Genomic DNA, 21,604 nt, shown 5'->3' with positions numbered 1-21,604 from the left:
ATGTGAGGAGATTAGACAAAGACTGGAGACATGCACCTAGCAGCTTGGCTGAGGCATCTGATCACAGAGGCTTTGGTGCTGTTACATTTGTAGACATGGTGCTCTGTTAAGGCTGCTTTTGAAAGGGGAGAATAAATTAACAGCCTCCACCGAAGCTGCAGGTTTCCACGTGGGAGTTTCCTTAGTCTGAAATGAACATGCCGGATTTAACTCTCTCATATTAGCTCAGCCAGGCACGAACATGGCTGGGTTTGTATACTGAACAAGCATTAATTAGCCATGTCAGATCAGAGACAGCAAAATCAAGTTCCCCACAGACAGGGTGACTCATCCCGTTCTCTTCCTGCTCCTCCACTGATTTTCAAATGTAGGTCTGCCAAATCATAGCATGTTTGCAACAAGTTTAGGGCTCCTAAATAAGAAACCATTTTTTTACCACGAAAAAGCTGGGATTTGCCCACAGGAGACTGTGACATTGCCCACACCTTCTAGGTATGGAGGGGGGGATGCACCAGTCAGTTGCCATTTTGTTAATTCTTCAATCACAAGGGGGAACAGAAGTGATCAGATGCATTACAGGCAATGTGAAAGCTTATGAGCAGGCTTTCTCCATGCTAAGGGTAACATTACCCACATACTTCATCTAAGTAAACCTTAGAACAACCATGGGGGCATCATTAGTCCCCGTAGATGAGGTAGTGAGAAAAAGCAGCTTGCCTAATGTCACCTCATGACTTCCTGGCCAACCTGAAGTTTGAACAAAGGGGTTCCTAGTTCACTACTCAGTGGGTGCTTCCAGATAGGTGCTTGTTGTGAGACTAGTGCTCCTCATGCGCATATGCTTTTTTTTATGTGCAGCATCCACAGTGTTGGGATCAAAATGTCAACCTGTATTCTCTGCTCACCACCACCACCATTTAAAATAAAAAAACACCTCATTGCCAACATCCCATTTGCAACATCTCAACAACCCGTTTGCAAATTAACCCCAGCACCACCTGGTCTGGAAGCACCTAGTGTCTTATGGAATGGACACATTACATACTAGTGTAAGAAAGCTGCCCATCTTCTCCAGCAGCAATTTTTTCTACTCAGAATCACACACATCCTGAACTTTGCAGAAGGAAAAGCAGCTCTGAGGATAATTTGGAATGGGAAAGTAACCGGTGGGGAAAGGGTTAAGCAGCTGCCCAAAATTGCAGCTTCTTGAGGCTGCTTTTCAGTTTTAAAAAGTGGGATTTCATTACACACATTTGCATGTAACATCTTATTTAACTGTAAGACACTGCGATAGCCTAGTGCAGCCTTTCCCAACCTGGTGCCTTCTAAATGTTGTGGAGTTAGGGATGGGATCCATGGGCCATTTCCAGTTTGAAAGTATTCCATTGACCTAACAGGCTGGTATCAATTTGAGTCCATTATGTGTCCTCTAGCTGCTGCTTTTACTAATCCATTTTTTCCCTTGCAAAAAATACTGATATTAAGGTTTCTATTATTTTTACCGCTTGGGCCGTAGGCCATTGCACATGTAAGGCTGGCATTAATATAAATAATTTTAAGAATTTTGAAGAAAATATCGGTATTTTGAAAGGAAATATTGATAAATGAAAGGTAATAGTATTGTTCTTTATATTGATGTTTTAGAGATGGATTTTGAAAATAGTGACAGAAAATCTCTACAGAAAAATCTGATCCGCAATGATGGAGAGTAAGCGAACCAATGGAAAATTTGGTACCAAATCTGAATTGGGCAGAATTCTAGCACATCCCTGTTTGGAGTACAACACCAGGTTGTGGAAGGCTGCATTAGTGCATACTTGTGTAGGGTAGCTTGAGTGTAAGACTAAAGTCATAGAATCATAGAATAGTAGAGTTGGAAGGGGCCTATAAGACCATCAAGTCCAACCCCCTGCTCAATGCATGTGATTACACAACAGCACAGCTTCAGCTGAATAGTTAGGCTACTGAATCACCTGTCTTTTTGGGAAAGGGAGGAATTAATGCAACACCTCATGCCCTTTGCCTCCTTTGCTTGCTAGGTAAGGTTGCTGGTGTGGCTTTGTCTCCTCACTTCCTCCCCCAAGGCAGAAAGCTCTCCACAGCATACTAGCTGGGAAATCTAGCCAGGTGCACTTACCCCTCTAGAGTGAACCTGAGGCAGATGCTCACCAAATAGCTAGTATTTAAAAATTTCAGCCATCAAATGTCCATTTATTTATTTATTATTAAATTTGTTAGTCGCCCATCTGGCTGGTTCTCCAGCCACTCTGGGCGACGTACGAGATAAAACAGTACATAAACAGTTAAAAATTTAAAAAAAAACAGTAAAAACTAATCCGTCCCAAAAGCTTGCCTAAAAAACCAGGTCTTCAGGGTCCAGCGGAAGCTCATTATAGACGGGGCATGGCGTAGATCATTAGGGAGAAGATTCCATAGGGTGGGGGCTATTATTGAGAAGGCCCTCTCTCGAGTCCTCACCAGTCTAGCTGTTTTGACTGGTGGGATCCAGAGAAGGTCTTCTGAGGCTGATCTTGTTGAGCGGCATCCCTGTCGATGCTGGAGGCGCTCCTTCAGATAAGCTGGGCCACAACCGTATAGGGTTTTAAAGGTTAAGACCAACACCTTGAATTCGGCTCGGTACACAACCGGTAACCAATGCAACTCCTTCAGCACAGGAGTGATGTGATCTCTACGGCGGCTGCCTGCAATAAGTTTTCAAGGGTAACCCCATGTAGAGTGCATTACAGTAGTCTAGGCGAGTGGTGATCAGGGCATGCACCACCGGTGGGAGCAGATGATTGGGAAGGTAGGGGTGTAGCCTCCATATCAGATGAAGTTGATACAGAGCTGCCTGGCTCACAGCCGACACTTGAGCCTCCATGGACAGCTGGGAGTCAAGAATGACCCCCAGGCTATGGACCTGGTCTTTCAGGGGCAGTCGTACCCTGTTAAGCACCAGGTCTATATCTCCCAGCCTTCCCTTGTCTCCCACAAACAGCACTTTGGTTTTGTCAGGATTCAGCTTCAGCTTATTCCTTCCCATCCAGCCACTCACCGACTCCAGACACTTGGACATGGTTTCCACAGCCAACCTTGGTGAAGATTTAAATGAGAGATAGAGCTGCGTGTCATCTGCATACTGATGACACTGCAGCCCAAATCTCCTGATGATTGGTGGTGAGAGCACCGCAGGAGGAGGCCAGGTTGTCGTCGTGGTCCAGCTGGCGGCGACGACGGTGGCAGGAAAACGCTGCGAGGGATATTCTCCAGTACTGTTGATGATATCCCTTGTAGATAAGACTTACTATGGAGGAGGGTTTTTAATGCTGATTATTATTGTTGTTGTTTGGCTGTATTTTGTTTGCTTGTTTGTCTGTTGTTGTGTGAATGAGATTGAGTGGATGTGTGTGTGTGTTTGTGTTTATGTTGTTTAAGTGTTCTGTTGTGTTAGATTTATTTTAAGATGTGCCTGGGAGAACATGCCTTGAACCTCGCAAGAAGATTTTCGGGGGCCCCAATTAACGTTGTGACGGGTAATGGGAGGTATGGCGTTGGGAGGAGAACGTGCCAGATAAGGGGAACTCGGCCCAGACAAGTTGTGTCTGTACCTTGTTCCAGTTCTCCTCGTATCCACAGGACTGTTGGTTGTACTGTCAGCCAGCTCTCGGATCTCCAGGTGCTGCTTTTAAATGCTAGGTCGGTCGTTAATAAAAAACCCCTTATCCACAATTTAATTGTGGAGAAGGGCGCCGACCTTGCGTGTATTACCAAGACCTGGGTGGGTGAGCAGGGAGGAGTTGCTCTTTCCCAGCTTTGCCCACCTGGGTATTCGGTGCAGCACTGTGGTAGATCTGAGGGCTGGGGAGGCGGGGTTGCTGTGGTCTATCGGAGTTCTTTCTCTCTCACCAAGCACTCTGTCCAGACGGCGACTGGTTTGGAGTGTCTTCATCTTGTGCTGGGCCAAGGAGACAGATTGGGAATACTGTTGGTTTACCGCCCACCTTGCTGCCCAATGGCTTCCCTAGCTGAGCTGATGGAGATAGTCTCGGAGGTATTGTTGAGATCCCCCAGACTTGTAGTACTGGGGGATGTCAACATTCATGCCGAGGCTGTCTGTCCGGGGCGGCTCAGGACTTCATGGCCTCCATGACAACCATGGGGCTGTCTCAAGTTGCTACTGGCCCGACGCATGTATCAGGACATACTCTTGATTTGATCTTCGCCACTGGTCATGGAGATGGTGATCTGAAGGTGGGGTATTTTTCATCTACCCCATTGTCATGGACAGATCACCGCTTGCTGAGTTTTAGACTCACGACAGCCCTTTCCCTCTACAGAGGTGGGGGACCTATTAAGTTGGTCCGCTCCCGGAGGCTTATGGATCCTGTTGCTTTCCAGAGCGCTCTGGGAGTTTTTCCGGCTGATAGCACTGGCGCTCCTGTCAAGGCCATGGTCGACCTGTGGAATGCGGAGATGACCCAGGCCATTGACATGATCGCTCCCGCACGCCCCCTTCGGTGCAGAGCTCATACAGCACCGTGGTATACCCCGGAGCTGAGAGCGATGAAGCAAGAGAGAAGGAGGCTAGAGTGTAGGTGGAGGCGAACTCCTGACGGATGTAGTCATTCTTTGGTGAGTGCTTCCACTAAGTTGTATGTAAAAGCGGTTAGGGCGGCAAAAAAGTCATATTTTGCTGCCACCATTAGATCATCCCTTTGCCGCCCAGCAGAGCTCTTTAGGGTGGTACGAGGGCTTTTACATTCTGGCCCTCATGACACTATGGAAACATCGGAAGCCCGCTGCAACGAATTTGCGGAGCACTTCCAGGACAAGATTGCTTGCATCCGTCAGGACTTAGACTCTGATGTTATGACAGTTGATTCCATTGAAGTGTCCAGAACGCGGTCTTGTCCTTCATTGTTGGATGAGTTTCAGTTGGTGCAGCTCGAGGAAGTGGACAAGGCGCTTGGAATGGTGCGAGCGACCACGTCTGCCCTTGACCCTTGCCCATCTTGGCTGGTGAAGGCCAGCAGGGCTGTAACCACCGGCTGGGCCAAAGAGGTGATAAACGCCTCCTTGAGAGGGGGAGTAGTCCCTGGTAGTCTCAAGGAGGCAGTAGTGAGACCTCTTCTAAAGAAACCTTCTTTGGACCCAGATATTTTGAACAACTATAGACCGGTGGCGAATGTCCCTTTTTTGGGCAAGGTCTTGGAGCGGGTGGTCGCCGGCCAGCTCCAGGCGCTCTTGTATGAAACCGATTATCTGGATCCGTTTCAATCCGGTTTTAGGCCCGGTTTTGGCACTGAAACAGCCTTGGTCGCCCTGTATGATGACCTTTGTCGGGAGAGGGACAGGGGGAGTGTGACTCTGTTGATTCTCCTTGATCTCTCAGCGGCGTTTGATACCATCGACCATGGTATCCTTCTGGGGAGGCTCGCGGAGTTGGGAGTTGGGAGCACTGCTTGGCAGTGGCTCTGCTCCTACTTAACGGATCGTCGCCAGAAGGTAGTGCTTGTGGAACATTGCTCGACACCCTGGACCCCCCATTGTGGAGTCCCCCAGGGGTCGGTCTTGTCCCCCATGCTCTTTAACATCTACATGCAGCCTCTGGGTGCGGTCATCAGGAGTTTTGGAGTGCGTTGCCATCAGTACGCTGATGACACGCAACTCTACTTCTCCTTTTCACCTTCTTCAGGTGAGGCTGTTGATGTGCTGAACTGTTGCCTGACCGCGATAATGGACTGGATGAGAGCTAATAAACTGAAGCTCAATCCAGACAAGACTGAGACATTGTTGGTGAGCTCTTTACCTGCCCAGATGGTGGATGTTTATCCTGTTCTAGATGGGGTTACACTCCCCTTGAAGGAACAGGTTTGTAGTCTGGGGGTCCTTTTTGACCCTTCCTTGTCACTTGAGGCTCATGTGGCCTCGGTGGCTCGGAATGCGTTTTACCATCTTCGTTTAGTAGCCCAACTACGCCCCTATCTAGACAGTGACGATCTCGCCTCAGTTGTTCACGCTCTGGTAACCTCTAGATTGGACTACTGTAATGCACTCTACGTAGGGCTGCCCTTGAAGACCGTTCGGAAACTTCAGCTAGTGCAAAACGCGGCAGCCAGGTTGTTGACAGGGACCCGCTGGTCCGCGCATATAACACCTGTCCTGGCCCGTTTGCACTGGCTGCCTATTTGTTTCCGAGCCAGATTCAAGGTGCTGGTTTTGACCTATAAAGCCTTACACGGTGTGGGACCGCAGTACTTTATGGAACGCCTCTCCCGCTATGAACCTACCTGCTCACTTCGTTCAGTATCCAAGGCCCTCCTCCGGGTACCAGCTCACCAGGATGCCCGGAGGATTGTTATTAGATCTAGGGCCTTTTCTGTGGTGGCCCCCGAACTATGGAACAGCCTACCTGAGGAGATACGCCTGGCGCCTATGGTACTTTCTTTTAGGCGCCAGGTTAAGACCTGGCTATACTCCCAGGCATTTTAATGTTATTATAATGTTCAAATTTAATGTCAATATGTTTTATTTAATGTTTTTGTTTAATTTGCTGTTGTTCGTCACTGATTTTATTGTATATTGTATTTTAATCCTGTTTTGTTCACCGCCCAGAGAGCTACTCGCTATGGGCGGTTTAAAAATGAAACAAAATAAAAATAAATAAATAAATGATTGCTCCCAGCGGCTTTATATAGATGTTAAAAAGCATTGGAGAAAGGATAGAACCCTGTGGCACCCCACAAGTGAGGGGCCAGGGATCCGAAACCTCCTCCTCCAGTGCTACTCTTTGGTATCTCCCAGAGAGGAAGGAATGGAACCACTGCAATACAGTGCCCCCAATACCTAACCTCTGCAGGCGGTCCAAGAGGATAGCGTGGTCAACGGTATCAAAAGCCGCTGAGAGATCGAGGAGGACAAGGAAGGTGCATTCACCTCTATCCCATGCCCTTCTCATATCATCTACCAATGTGACCAAGGCTGTTTCAGTCCCATGTCCCGGTCTGAAGCCCGACTGAAATGGATCCAGATAATCCGCTTCTTCCAAGTGTGCTTGCAGCTGTTTAGCCACCACCCGCTCAACTGCCTTGCCTAAGAATGGCACATTTGAGACTGGGCGGAAGTTGTTCAAATCTTGAGGGTTCAAGGAGGGCTTTTTTAAGATTGGTTTTATTGTCGCTTCCTTGAGTGCTGATGGCATTACTCCCTCTTCAAGCGATGTGTTTACCATCAGCTTGATCCTCTCTCCCAGTCTATCTTTGCAGCTCATAATGAGCCACGAAGGGCAAGGGTCAAGTAGGCAGGTGGTCGGCCTTAGAGTTGAAAGCACCTTGTCCACTTCATCAGAAGGAAGAAGCTGGAACCGATCCCACGCCACCGGCGCAACACTGATCACCTCTGGCTCACTCCCTGTATCCACAGTGTACGGAATATCATTTTTAATACGATCGATTTTATCTGCAAAGTGTTTGGCAAACTCGTCACAGGAGACCTTATCATGTTCCATCGGTTCCGGAGCAACTGGACCGACCAGGCTCCGGACCACTTGGAATAGTCTCCTGGGACAGCACTCTGCAGATGCAATAGAGGCAGCATAAAAATCCTTTTTTGCTGCCCTTATTGCCACATGATAGGCTGCTGCAGCAGCTCTAACGTGTGTTTGATCGTCCTCAGAGCGAGATTTCCGCCGTCTCGCCTCCCGCCTCAGAGTTCACAACCGTGGGGTAAACCATGGTGCCATCTGAGTTCTATTCAGGGGGAGAGGGCATTTTGGAGCCACTCGGTTTAGTGCCCTGGTGATCGTGGCATTCCAGCCCTCCACCAGGGCTTCAGCCGAGTGGCTGTGTGCGTGCTCCAAAGTATCCCCAAGCGCATTCAGGAATCCATCAGGATCCATCAGACGCCTGGGGTGGACCATCTTAATGGGCCCTTCAACCCCACAGAGGGTTTGTGGCAACAAAAGGTCCATCCTCACCAGGTAGTGATCTGACCATGACAAGGGGATGATGGATGTATCCCCAATTTTCAGACCACTCCCCTCTTCTCCCGAGACAAACACAAGGGCAAGTGCATGACCGGCTACATGGGTGGGACCCATTGAAATAAGGTGCAGCTCCCAGGAAGCCATGGTTTCCAAGAAGTCCCGAGGTGTTCCAGTGAGACTGGCCCCCGAATGCACGTTGAAGTCCCCCAATACCAAAAGGTTTTGGGACTGCACCCATACATCCGAGACCACCCCCAGCACCTCGGCTAGAGAGTCCGTCGTGCAGCGGGGTGGACGGTACACGAGCAGAATCCCTAGACTGCCCTTTGGTCCCAACCTCCAGTACATGCAATCTGCCACCTTGGTCTTATAAAGTGGGGGTCTGGTGAGAACCAAGGACCTTCGATAGATAACTGCCACTCCCCCTCCCCGACTACCGACCCTCGGCTGCTGTGCATACGAAAACCCAGCTGGGCACATGGCAGCTAGAATAGGAGCAGAAGCTGCATCCAGCCAGGTTTCCGTAATACATGCCAGGTCTGCGCCCTCATCCAGTATCATATCATGGATGAGGGATGTTTTTTGGGCAACAGACCTGGCATTGCACAGCAGCACTCGAAGGCCGGAATATGGAGTCAAGCATCCCCCAGCTATCTGTTGGTTCCGGGCAGGTCTGGAACGAGGGACAGATATTACGCATCTCTCTCTGGTTCCTCTTACCTGACATGACCTGCCCCTAGCTCCCCACCAGCGTCTGCCGCTCAGCCTCGGTATACATTGGCCTCCCACCGTTTCCCCCTCACTCCCCTGTGAGTAGCACATGCCCCAATGTCAGCTTTTGCCACAGTTAAACCGCCCTCCCAAAATGTAACTGGGTTGAGTGGCAGCACCGCCAGGTCCCTTCAGAAGACCCTCCAACAAAAGGGAGGCGATGCTGCTTCGCACAGAGTAAACTCCTGGGATTAAGGCCAGTGCCACAGGCGGCTGCAGTGTGGATCCGCCGCCAATCTTCTCCTTCTCCTCCTCCTCCACCGGCTTGACGAGGACCCGGCGGCAGCAGCGGCGAAAGTTCTCTCTCATTGGCAGGCTAAGATGGACGAAGAGGCCGGCGACCGTATGGTGAGCGCTGTAGGCTGGTTGGAGTTCCACGGCCAGGAGGAGGACAGTGAGGTGGAGACGGCAGAGCAATCGCCCACCTCCTCTTCCTCCTCCGGCTTGGAGAGAGCCCGGCGGCAGTGGCGGCGGCAGCGAGGATTATCCAGACATCTCTGCCTCGCTAGCCGGCTGGGCTGGATGGAGGAGCCGGCGGCCATGGTGGGCGGTGCAGGTTAGTTGGACTCTGCGGGCAGAAGGAGAGTGGCAACAGTGGCGTTTCTCAACCCAGTGAGAAGCCGCAGTCCAAAAAAGAAAACGCAACGGCCGCAACTCCCACTCCTCTGCCCCGCGCCCCGCTCCCCACCGAAGAAAGCTCGACTCAGCCACAGCTTGAAAGAGAAACAAGTCGGCGCCGTCCGGTTGTCCTCCACCACTCCACAGATCCCTCTCTGCTCCCTCCAAGTCTCAGGTCACCCGGGTTTCGTTGGTGCTTCTCAGCAGATGGAACTCCGATAAGTCTACAGTAAACCCCACAGGTAAGAACGTTTTCCTTTCCATACAGGGTCCAGGAGATGTTAAGAGTAACTGCGGAGCTCTAAACTGCGGAGCTCTAAACACAGCGTCCTCCTCCTATGCCGCCATTTCACCATTTTTGCCAGTGTAACTTCTCCTTATATTTGAAAAGGCCTTGATGATGAACTCGCAACTGCTTGAGATCCCTGCCATCTGGCCCAGTTCTGTCCACACACTCCGACTGGCAGTGGCTTTCCAAAGACAAGCAGTGAAGATTTCCCAGCATTACTCCCTGAGATCCTTTTAACTGGAAAAGTCAGTTAAAGTTGGGCCCTGTCTGTGCTCCACCACTGAATTACAGCCCTCTTTCCCTGATTACAACAGGGATGGCCAACTTTTTCAGTTTGGGGCCAAACCCTCTGCCAGCCATGATGTCACCTGGCCTTCTAACCTGTAGAACCTGGCTGGCACTATGTCTGACCGGGCAGGTGCCACACATAAAGTGAAAGAATGCCCCAAACACCTTTGTGGTAATGTAGAAACAAGGAATAACACTTCACAGAGGGTATCTGCCACATCAGACACTTTTCTGAGGCAGTGGGTGCCCAGTGGAAATGAGAGAATGTCCTGTGGCTTCTGCTTTACCGGAATGGAGGGTGTGTGTGCCCCAGAATGACAAAAAGAAAAACGTAGATAGGAAAATACCAAAAGTTTAATGAGGAGCGTGTATTTTTAAAATGATCTTGTAAAAAGCTCAACGCGTTTCGGCTAACAATATACAGCCTTCATCAGGGGCAATTACTGAATGTCTGGATACATACGTTAGTCTCAGCCAGAAAGGCTTGTAAGAGGGTATTAGTGATCGATATCACGATCATCGGAACAAAGCAGTAATTGCCCCTGATGAAAGCTGTATATTGTTAGCCGAAATGCATTGAGCTTTTTACAAGATTATTTAAAAAATACACGCTCATTAAACTTTTGGTACTTTCCTATCTACGTTTTTCTTTTTGTCATTCTGGGGCACCCCCCCTCCTCCATTCTGTTTTATTGAATGATACCCACTCCTTTGTTGCTGCTTCTGCTTTACCCTACAGATCTCCTGACAGTTTTGGCCTGCTTGGATCTGAAGTGGTGCCTTATACACTGCTAAGTAGTGAGCAAGGGGGCTCTTTTGAATCTGCTGGTATCCAGGGCAAAGTGAAATGTTCTAGACACCTTTGTGATAATGCAAAGGTGTCATGGACTTTCTCTCACTTAGGGGTGGGAGGAGCAATAACGAGATCTGGCCATTATTGCTCCCTGAGCAAATGCTAGTCACTAGGAGCCTGAAAATGAGACTTCTCCCCTGAGAGAGCATTCCCCCATAAATACTGAACTGGAAGCAATCCCAGTGCTAAGGTGACTAGAACCACCAAAATGTTCCAGGAATAACCCAGTTGTACATATGCTGAAAATTCATGGAAGTACAGAAAAAATGCAGAATGTGGTACTATACACATAATTCAGCAATCTGACCCCAGCTTTCATTTTAAAGATCATGCTTCTAGCCCACATGATTGCAAAGACATGTTTGGAAGTGTGTGGGCCATGCCTACTGAAATCTCAGTAGCAAGATAGGTGGCTGAATAAGATGGTAATTGTTTGGAAGGATCAGACCTCGATGCCTTGCATAATTCCATCGCCCATGACCAGCAATAAATTATGACTAAATTATGCAAACTAGTAAGATTGCTAAATAATTTATGCAAAATGGCATAATCCCTGTTAATCTGCAAAACAGATTTACAGGCTACAGAAACCATCTTTTCTTGTTGCTGAATTTGATTTTTGTTGGTGCAAGATTTCAGATATTTTAGTGCATTGTCCTGAATACAACTCCCTTCGTATTTGTCTGATGGTTACATACACACATGCCTACATAGGTGTTATTTGGGTTTTGAATGCAGGATACTGGCAAGACCAATACTCTCTTTCCACCAGAAATCTGCAGAAGCCTGACCACAACTGGAACCTTGGTCTCAAATCAGTGCCGGATTTAGGCATAAGCTAAACAAGCTACAGCTTAGGGCCTCACAATCCGCAGGAGCCTCAAAACATTTCAGAATTTTTTGGGGGCGCTTTTAAAATTTTATGTGTACTGAATATATATATATATATATATGGTGTAATTTTTTTAACAAAGGGCCTCTAAGCTTTATATAGCTTAGGGCCTCACCAAGTCTAAATCCGGCACTGTCTCAAATGCAGGAGAAAGAAAGAAACAACATATGGGTCCCTGGTGGCTACCTGGCTGATGCTATGGTCCTTCCATCACTGCCCTCTTAGGACCGCTTCCTGATTGCCTACACTAACAAGCGTCTGCAGGTAACATTTAATTGACCCTTACATAGTAACAAGTGAACAATGCACGCAATAAAAGGGCATTTGTGCCATAGACAGCCTCCTGGCAGCAAGCATCCCTCCTCCTTATTCCCACAGCTTTGTGTGAGGTACAGTGGAGAACAATGAGCCACATCTCTGTGGAGGCTGAAGCTGGTGACTGATTCAATAGGCTCTGGTGTCATTAATCTGTTACAATTACTGGGTACAACTCCTGGGCATTTAAGCTTAAAGGACTCTCCAAGAGTGTCCTATGCTTCTCCCTGTTCACAATCTTCAATGCAAATGCCCACATCAGATGAAAAGTCCCTAATAGCAAGGAGGTGCAAACTGCTCCATCACTGGTTTTGCCCAATAGTTGCAGATCCCTCTGTGCTACTCTTCCTAGAATGATCAGTTTGGATGAGCAGATTCCCCCCATTCAGTTCCAGTATTTTTCTGTAGGATTACTCTGCCCCCTGTGCCCATCTGCCTTTCATCCAGTTTTATACAGAATTTATAAAATTAATCCCAGAACTGGCACACTTGCAGTTTGCTGCAGCTTTCCATGCCTTCAATTCATTTGCATTCCCACCAACTACCCCCACCCCACAATACATCTAATCACAAGAAGATTCTTTTCTTATTTGTGGTGTAATGTTTTAGCAGTGCATTCTGGTACGGACACACATTGGTAACACACAGGGGAGAAACCATAAAGAAACTAAAGGAAATGAATGTTGCAGCAAACTGCATGCACAATATTCAGTAATCTAACAATGGAAGAATGGTGGATCCACAGTTTTCTGGTGTTGTTTCATAGTAATTCAGAACCCAAAAATCTAGGGAAAATTTTGCATGGGAAGAATTTTGGTCTAGCAGGCATCGGCATCGTCTGTTTGTTTATTAATTTGATTTATTTATTTAATTTAAGAAATGAATACAACAGCCTCAGTCACAGGGCACTTTACAACATAGTAACATAAACAACATAATGTAAATACATAACACAATAGCCATACAATAAAATACAATACGCACACACATATTTATAATAATGCACAATTCATAATAATAAAGAATACTAGTTAATGCATAACAGTACTTCTACTATATGTTTTGAAAACTTGTTTGTTCACTGTGCATTTGGACACCTCTTAAGATTTTGTAACCAAATTTTGCATGATGGTTCTTGAGATTAAGGAGCAGGTTTTCGACTTCATTTTGCATCACGATGACAGATGGAACCTTTCAAAACTCCACTAATTTTAATCAAATTTTGCATGATGTTTCCTGAAATTAAGGAGCATGGTCTTGTCTATGTTTGGATACAATTGGACACCATTTTGAATCAAGATGACAGACTGAACCTTTCAAAACTCCACTGATTTTAACCACAGATTTAAAAAATGTTCTTTTGGTTTCGTAGAAATCCTGAGCAATGCCTGGTACAACGCTGCTAGTAGTACATAAGACATGATACATGATGAGCAATACATAATAAGCAGCAGTGCCAAATTATTCACAATGTCAACCTAGCAATAAATACTGCAACTCAGCCACTGCAAAATACAAGAGTCTAATAACATAAGTTATTATCTACTCATCTCAGGTGCAACTATCAAGCATAATACATATTTAACAACAATGACATTATGAAAAATGGGGGGGGGATCAGCAGCATCATGCATATACATACTGTATCTCTGTACAAAACTAGCTCTTAATCCTCCACAAAGACAAAATGACAGACCCTCCCTGTTCTCACATGGGAGCTTTCCTGTCCTCTTCCATCATGGGAGATCATCACATTTCTGCCTCTCACTGAGGGTCCTTCCACCGTCCATCTGCCACTTCCAGGGGGGTGCACTCCCTGCCCCTAATAACCTCCAGAAGGGGAGACAACTGGCTTGGGGATTTCACAGGTCAGCATTCCAGTCAGGCACTGGTGAAAGCAAACATTTGGAGGCATATATCTGCATCAGTACAAGGATAAGCAGGGCATTCCCAAACAGACAAGCGTATGTGAGATAAGGATGGGCAGACTCTGCTATGGCATCTCTGGAAATCATGAGGACTTCAGATTTGGTACAAATTGCTGCCCCCTACACTGTGTGACGATAACACCGTTGCCATGTCTGAAATCCACAGTTACCCATCCCCACTGTGTCTAGGAAAGTTGGGGGCCATGAAAATGAAATCCCCAGCTTCATGGAATGCACTGCACATATGGGGCAATGTGCAGGGTTTTCTCTACCAGCTTGCCCACTTCACAATGGCAACCATAATTGTGTAGGTGTGGGGAGGGGGGGCAACAGGCCCCTACATACACACACTTTATCTTGGAACTTAACCATTGGAAATTAAGAGCCCAGCTTCTCCAGGGGCACAATGCATATGCAGTACTGCCTCGGGTCTTCTCCACCACCTTCCCCATTTCATACTGGTTAACAGAAGTGGGTGGGTGTGTAGGGCCCACAGTGTATCTTGGGAAAGTAAGGAACATGGGTGACTGAGCTCATGCTACTAATGCAAGGCAGTGCTAATGACACAGAGGGCCCTAGTTTATTTCATTTCTTTTATGGGAAGTTTATATTCCACCTTCCAAAAACATTCCCCCCCCCAAGGTGTCTCACTCTTAAAATAGCAAAATACAAAATAGTTCAGGGAGGCCAACACATACCCTGAATTTAATTCCCTTGGAATGATGGTCACTGGACATTTGTGGTGTTTCTGTGATATAAGGTTTATTTACATTTACATGCAGATGGGAGGTTTGCAGCATTAACACTCCAACAGGTCCTGCTCCTCCATTAGGTTTGTAGGAGGGCCACCAAAGCCATAGCTTTGGATTCTGCACTGAGAACAAGGCAGGCCTACATTTTTGTTTCACGCTCCAGTCCCAAGACTGCTTGCCTCTTTTGTTGTCTTTCACACAGAAAGATACTTTGATGACATCACCTCCAGCTAGGGAAGGGGGAAGAAAGATATTTCCTTCTGCTCTCCTTCCAGAAAAGTTTCCAGCTGTTTAGTTTCCATGGCAACACTTGGTCCAAGCTTACATTAAAAAAAAGATGCTTAACAGACTTGGCTAGGCTAAATACTTAACAAAGAAACTGGTTTGACCATTTCAGTAGTCCCCCTTACCTGCAGATCTAGCTATAACATCACAGGATAGAAAGGGACTCCAAATCTCATTACAGTATAATCAATAACACCCAAATTGTAAAAAAACAACACCGATGAAAACCAGAACAAACATGTCAGCATTGGCAGAAAATTAATCATAAAAAGCCTTCAGGAATAAAAACATTTTCAAGATATCTTTAAAAGCAGAAAGAGAGGGGGCTAGATGCATCTCTCTGGGGAGGGTTCCAAAGTCTTGGTGCTGTCACAGAAAAGGCCTTGGTACTAGTGAAGTAGATCTGATTTAAAGAAGTATCAGATATTATGTTAAAACTCAGTTAGGTTCATTGGGGTAAAGGCAGTCTTTGAGGGAACCAGGTCCTAGATAATTTGAAGCACCTTACAATGAGATTTGGAAACAAACTGCTAACAGGTGAAGGACCAGTGCAATATAAACTGGCCATCTTACTCCCACCAGCATCCCAGTGGCCACATTTCTCACCAATTCTGACCAGTCTTTAAGGACAACTCCTTGTGGGTGAGGAAACTCTTTCAGCCTAAGGGGCGGTTCCCTTCATGGCAACCCTCTGGGGCTAGGGCAGGTATGGCTAACCCCTGATGTGGCACCCCAGGCATCCCCCCCCAAGGTCCCAGTGATTTTGGTGGTGGCAGCAAAATTAAAATACATAAAAACAGAAAACTGGGGGGGGGGAATGACCCAGTGCTCTGATAGGGATTCAGAGTGCCCTCTACCCAGACATCTTATTAATCATTTGATGAGTGGAGGGAGGGGTGATAATCCCCCTTCTTGCTTGATCTGCATGGCTCAGTCAGAGACGAGGACATTCTAGTAGTGGGAGGGGGCAGAAGCAAAAATGGATGGAGCAATGAATGCAAATTTTCCTTTGTCCAATATGAAAGTTCAAGGACACGTTCCAGCCACGCAAAAACACTCAACGAAGGGGCATAGCAGGGTCTGTGAGAGCGTGGCCTGTGGGGATGGGGGCTGTGGAGAGTCCTGTGGGCCAGATTGAGGGTGCTTTCACACTGCACTTAATTCCGTTATTCTGACGATTTCTTACCTGGTAATTTCAGCATTATATTTGAGCTTTCACACAACATACCGGGTAGCTCCGGAATTCTGGTGGAATGTAGTGCAAGTGTAGCGCTAATTTCCGCAATAAATGATTCCAGAAATAATCCTTTAGCAAGGCTGGGAACCCGGAAGAGTGTGGGAGTTTTTCACTAGCTGCAGCCGCTCATGTGACAGGCATCCCAGCATGCAATGCATTTCCGCCCTTTAGTTGCACGGGGTGGGGGGTTGCCTGATCAACATTGTTCCCGGTATTCCAGCATCAGCACAGATAGCAGCAGCATTTCCCACACATACCCCTGTGCTGATACAACGAAAACAATTTAAAAAGTCAGATTTTAAAGGGAGAGGGCTTGCATGGTGACGGGACGAGATCTTAGACCTCCTACACAGTGAGGAACAGTGTGAATGGGTGAGGGACGAAAACAAGCCATGTGAAAGACAGTTGCGTGAAATGCTGGTATATCGGCTGAAAAAGCTGCTGTTCCTTAACGCAACGGGTACTGCAGTGTGAAAAGGATTTTAGAAATCAGGACAGAAGCGCTACCTTTTTAATCCGTTAAACTAACACAATCAGCCTCATGTGTGAAAGCAGCCAGAGAGGCCTGGAGGGCCACATTTGGCCTCTGGGACTGAGGTTCCTCGCCCCTACTTTAGAGAAGGCATTCAGCTTCAACTTCTTTGCCCCCAACCAGCTCAGAACTACCTCCAGGCACTCCTCAAATGACCACCCAGGGAGTAGTGGATGATGGCGCAGCAGCAAACAGGCCTGATGGCAGCAGCTTGGATTGGCATGGGTATGCCAAAGGCCCAGCGTAGAACTCCCCTGTCCTCACTACTGCCTTACCCTGTCTCATCCCCATCCCAGCAAGCACCACTGCTGGGAGAGCACCACACCACTGGGAGCACCACTGCTGAGCAAACTCCATTATATTCCTGTAGTCATTATTTAAGTGAGTTTAAAATACACAACGGCATGTGCCCAAGAGTATTTATCTTTTATTGGGGTTGGAAAACTTTTTTATATTATGCTCTTAAAATGTGAGGAATGTAGAATGACTCCTGATCTAGGTGAACCAGCACTGAGAAGAACTTTTTTTTTTACTCTGTCTCCCAGATGACACAAGAACTGCTAACCAAAGACCACACAATCTTGATTAACTGGGGGTGTAGAGAGTGGACTGAATTACAGCCAGTGCCTGCTATCCCTTCTCTCTACCCTCTAGTCAGCTGTTTCTCATATTCCTACTATATGGCAAACACAATGTAAGCCAAATTTGATCATTAATTTACTGGGCTGTATTTTATCAGAGGCCCAAATGCAAAGGCATGCATTTAAACAAATATGGATGTTGGTAAGGGAAAATGTCTTTGACATAATTTGTCTATATGCTGAATTGGTGGCATTCTGGAAAATATTTCCTTTTTTTTTTTTTTTTTTTTCAATAATTTTTATTCAAATTTTCATAAAACATACAAGACAAAATCATAAAACATTCAAAGACAAAAAACAAAATCAAAAATAGTTAAACAAAAAGAAAAAAAAGAAAAAAAAAACAAAAATAAAAAATAAAGAGTAAAATATTGACTTCCCATTTGTCAAAGATCAAATCAGTTATAAGTCTATAATATATAGCAATCCTGTCTCTTAAGTCATATTATAAAATCACTTTCCTCCAGTAGTTATCTTACTTAATCATCAAATCTCATAAACATTACTTTATTCTTTCCACAAAAAGTCAAAGAGAGATTTCAATTCTTTAAGAAATATATCTATCAATTTTTTTTTTCCAGATAAGCATATCGATTAATCCATCTCATTACTAATTATGATAATCTTATTGTCATAACCATAGTCAAAATAAACATTTCAATTAATCCATCACATCAGAATCTGTTAGGTTCAGTAATTTCAGTAGCCATTGTTCTATTATCTCTATTAGTTCCATTTTCCATCTTCCATCTTCAGTAGTCTTGTTAAGTCCAGTAATTTCAATATCCAATCTTCCATTATCAGTATTCCATAATAATCTTGCTGTCAAAGCCATAGTCATATAGTAAGAGTCTGATGGGAATTACCTCTATCCCAAATATTTTCTTGCCATCCATTCTGAATAGGTTGCTGAAATACTGCTGTAAAATCATATCTCTGTTCTTTTTTTCAAAATACACTGGGTCATCTCTTAAAAGTTTTTCCATTGTCACATGGCTGCAGTTAATTCCATAGATTTTCTCTATATTGGGCTCCATCACATCATTCCAGTCCAGAAGATAATCCATGCCATTGATAACTTTATCTCTAGAATCTTCATTAATTTCTTCAGAGATAACATTGAGTTCCAAACAATAGATTTTATTTCTAAAGTCCATAGACTCCAAATCTTGTTCCTGTTCCACGTTTGTTCCAATCTCCGGGATCTCCTCTCTCACAGGGACCCCTATTCCAGTCTCCAGGGTCTCCTCTCTCACAGGGACCCCTGTTCCAATCTCCGGGGTCTCCTCTCTCACAGGGACCCCTTCCAGGGTCACCTCTCTCACAGGGACCCTTATATCTTTAATCTCCTGCTTCATTTTACTCAATTCAATTTTCGTTATCTCAATCTCATCCATTATTTTCTGAAACATAGTTATTTCCAGATTCTCAGCCACTTTCTTAATTGCCATTTTAAAAGAAAAATATAGGAAAACCACTTCTTATTTCAGCAACAATTGGGTTAATACTCCAGACTTGGTGACATCACAGTATAAACAGAGCAGACAGCCTTATCTCTCCAATAGTTAAGTAAACAAAATGCAGTTCCCAGGATCGAAACAATTAATGGCAATCGTCAAGAAACAGATTCGTCAAAATAAAATAGACCAAAAAGAGAGTAGTCTCAAAACAGTATAATATTTTTCAAAATAAAAATCTGGAATAGAAATCCCTCTTCTGTGTGTATCTTTAGAATGCAAATCCAGGACAGCTTTTTGCAACAAAAACAGAGATAAGCTATTAATTAGTGCGTAGCAGAGAGAAGTTACGGCTCCCCAGTGAGATGTCAAAAACCGATCAATCTGGCAAATCTCTTTTAAACAGCAACAATTTAAGTCAAGTAAAAGAAAAATATAGAAAGAAGGGTGCTTGCCTGTTAATGCGTTCTCTCTTAGAAGATAAGATGAACGTTCGCTTTAACAGATAGAGCTTGCTGTTGAAAATCCGTCCCACCTTCGTCGGCTGGACCTCGTCCCATAAATTAATGAGATCTGGTCGTCCCAACAAAAATAGGCTTTGAGGTTAATCTCTTCGTTTCTCCCTACCCGGGAGAAGTTTAATCAGTCAAAAAAAAAGAAAAAACTGACTGATATATCTGAATAAGCTTCTTTTGAGGCAGGAGCCCGTCTCAAAAGCAGGCACAGGCTAAGTCACCCTTCCCGGAAGTCCGCATTCTGGAAAATATTTCCAAGGTTCTAGCCTCTGACAGCAAATATTAAAGCTGTGGTAACTGTGTTGTGCAAGAGCGGGAAATCTCTCTCTTTCTCTCTCGCATATATACACACACTTCCAACAAGGATATTTTAATTTAGCCATTAGGGAACCTGCATTAATGAACATAGTGGAATTCTGGAGCTGTCATGATGATGAGACCAAGAGAAGTATTTTTATCACACTTGTTAGCCTTGCGGATTCAGGCCTGCCTGGCACACGTGCTCCCTTCTAGCTCTGCACCAGTGCACTGAACAAACAGCTTATTATAGTACAGTAAACGACAAGTGATTATTGCTCTATTTACAAAGATCAAAATGGGGGAGTGGCTGTAATATTACATAGTTATTAGTTGGCGGGGTATTTTCTTACAGTTCATAAAAGCCCATAACATCAGAGAAAAGATTCTCAGAGTTTCTGTTTGCTCCCATAAACCTGACATCTTGTATCACACCTAGGGATAAAAGGATCCAGAGCACCAGACTGCAGCGGGCCCTCATCTTGGGTGATGGCAGGCGTACGCATGCAGTGTGTTAGTGCACTGACATGGCAACATGGGAGGTCATGTAGCCAGGCCTATTTAAGCCTGCACCACTTCCTACATCACCACAGTAATAAGTTGAGTGCATGCACACACCTGCTATCACCCAAGATGGTGGGTGCAACAAAGCGGGAGATTGCGCAGATGGGTAGGTGAAGCTCCAGCACCATCATCCAGGCCAGTGTCAGGTCACGTGGCATGATTTGTGATCCATCCTTCCAGCCCCAGCTGCAGAGGCCCCTCTCAGTCTCTGGAGCCTGTTATATTGATCAGGATGAGACCGAGGATAAAATAGAGCTCCTTTATTTAATAATTCTTAAACAGTAAAACATCTGAGCTTGTTCTGTGCTAGGCCTCACCCAGCACACACAACACTTACAAACTAACTCCAGTAACCAGATCAGTCCAGCTCCCCTGAGGGCATTTACACACTCTAGAGAAAGTTAACTCTTTCTTGGCTGTGCATCTAACCTAAAGACACATTTCACTACAGAGCCCTCGACCAGTGGCCAACCTGGCACCCTGCTGGCGCAGGGCCTGCAGATCAGTCAATTCTTACTTTCTCGTTTTTCCACTCTTAAATTAGGTTCTCCACATTTCTGCAGCAATTTGCAACTTTTTTAAAAAAAACCCTCATGGAAATTCTTAAGCAAATTTCTCCTAATAAACACATTTTTGCATGCAGTTTCTTCTAATATAATGTATTTTTGTATGTTATTTTCACTAATATGTTGATTTTAAAGCAAATTTTCTCTTTATATGATTTTTTTGTAAATGTAAATTGGTTGAACTGCATTGCCAATTTCAGATAAGTGTTTTGGTTCTCATATTGTTTTGGAAAATATTAATTTGATCAATTTGGCTTTAAATGCATCCCTAATCACATGCGCCTCTATGGCTTTTCCCCAGATCCCTTTCCATACATGATATAATCTCCTCCTGTATCTCCTAGCATTCTTCTCCTTTTGCATTCTGCTAATGATAATATCATCCAGTCTTATTTCCTTTCCATGCCTTTTATCCTTCCTTATCTGAAGCAAAGTCAATCCTGGCTTCTAAAGGGCATGTGCACATGATGCACATGTTTGTGAATATAAGTTTGTCCCCAACTGTTCACATTTTATATTTTCAGATCTACACTTAAAACATCTTCTGTGTACCGTAACAAACATTTATTTTGGCTCTTATGTTCCCCAAATCCCTTTCACTACAATAAACTCTGCACAGCTCCTCCTCCATCTTTCTAACAACAAAGTCTGTCAATATGTTTAGGAAAGGGTTCTGTATTTCCATTGTATGTATTGATGTATTTACATGTCTCTGGCACATATGCTGGTATTTCAGGAGCTGTGCATGCAGGTGTACATGTCTGTATGCATATAGCTGGAAACTCATTACTATATTCTCTGCCTGTTTCACTCAAACTAG

Source organism: Rhineura floridana, chromosome 1 (assembly GCF_030035675.1).
Source record: "Rhineura floridana isolate rRhiFlo1 chromosome 1, rRhiFlo1.hap2, whole genome shotgun sequence".
NCBI lineage: Eukaryota > Metazoa > Chordata > Lepidosauria > Squamata > Rhineuridae > Rhineura > Rhineura floridana.
The sequence above is the reverse complement of the archived record's forward strand: the minus strand, read 5'-3'. Positions refer to the sequence as shown.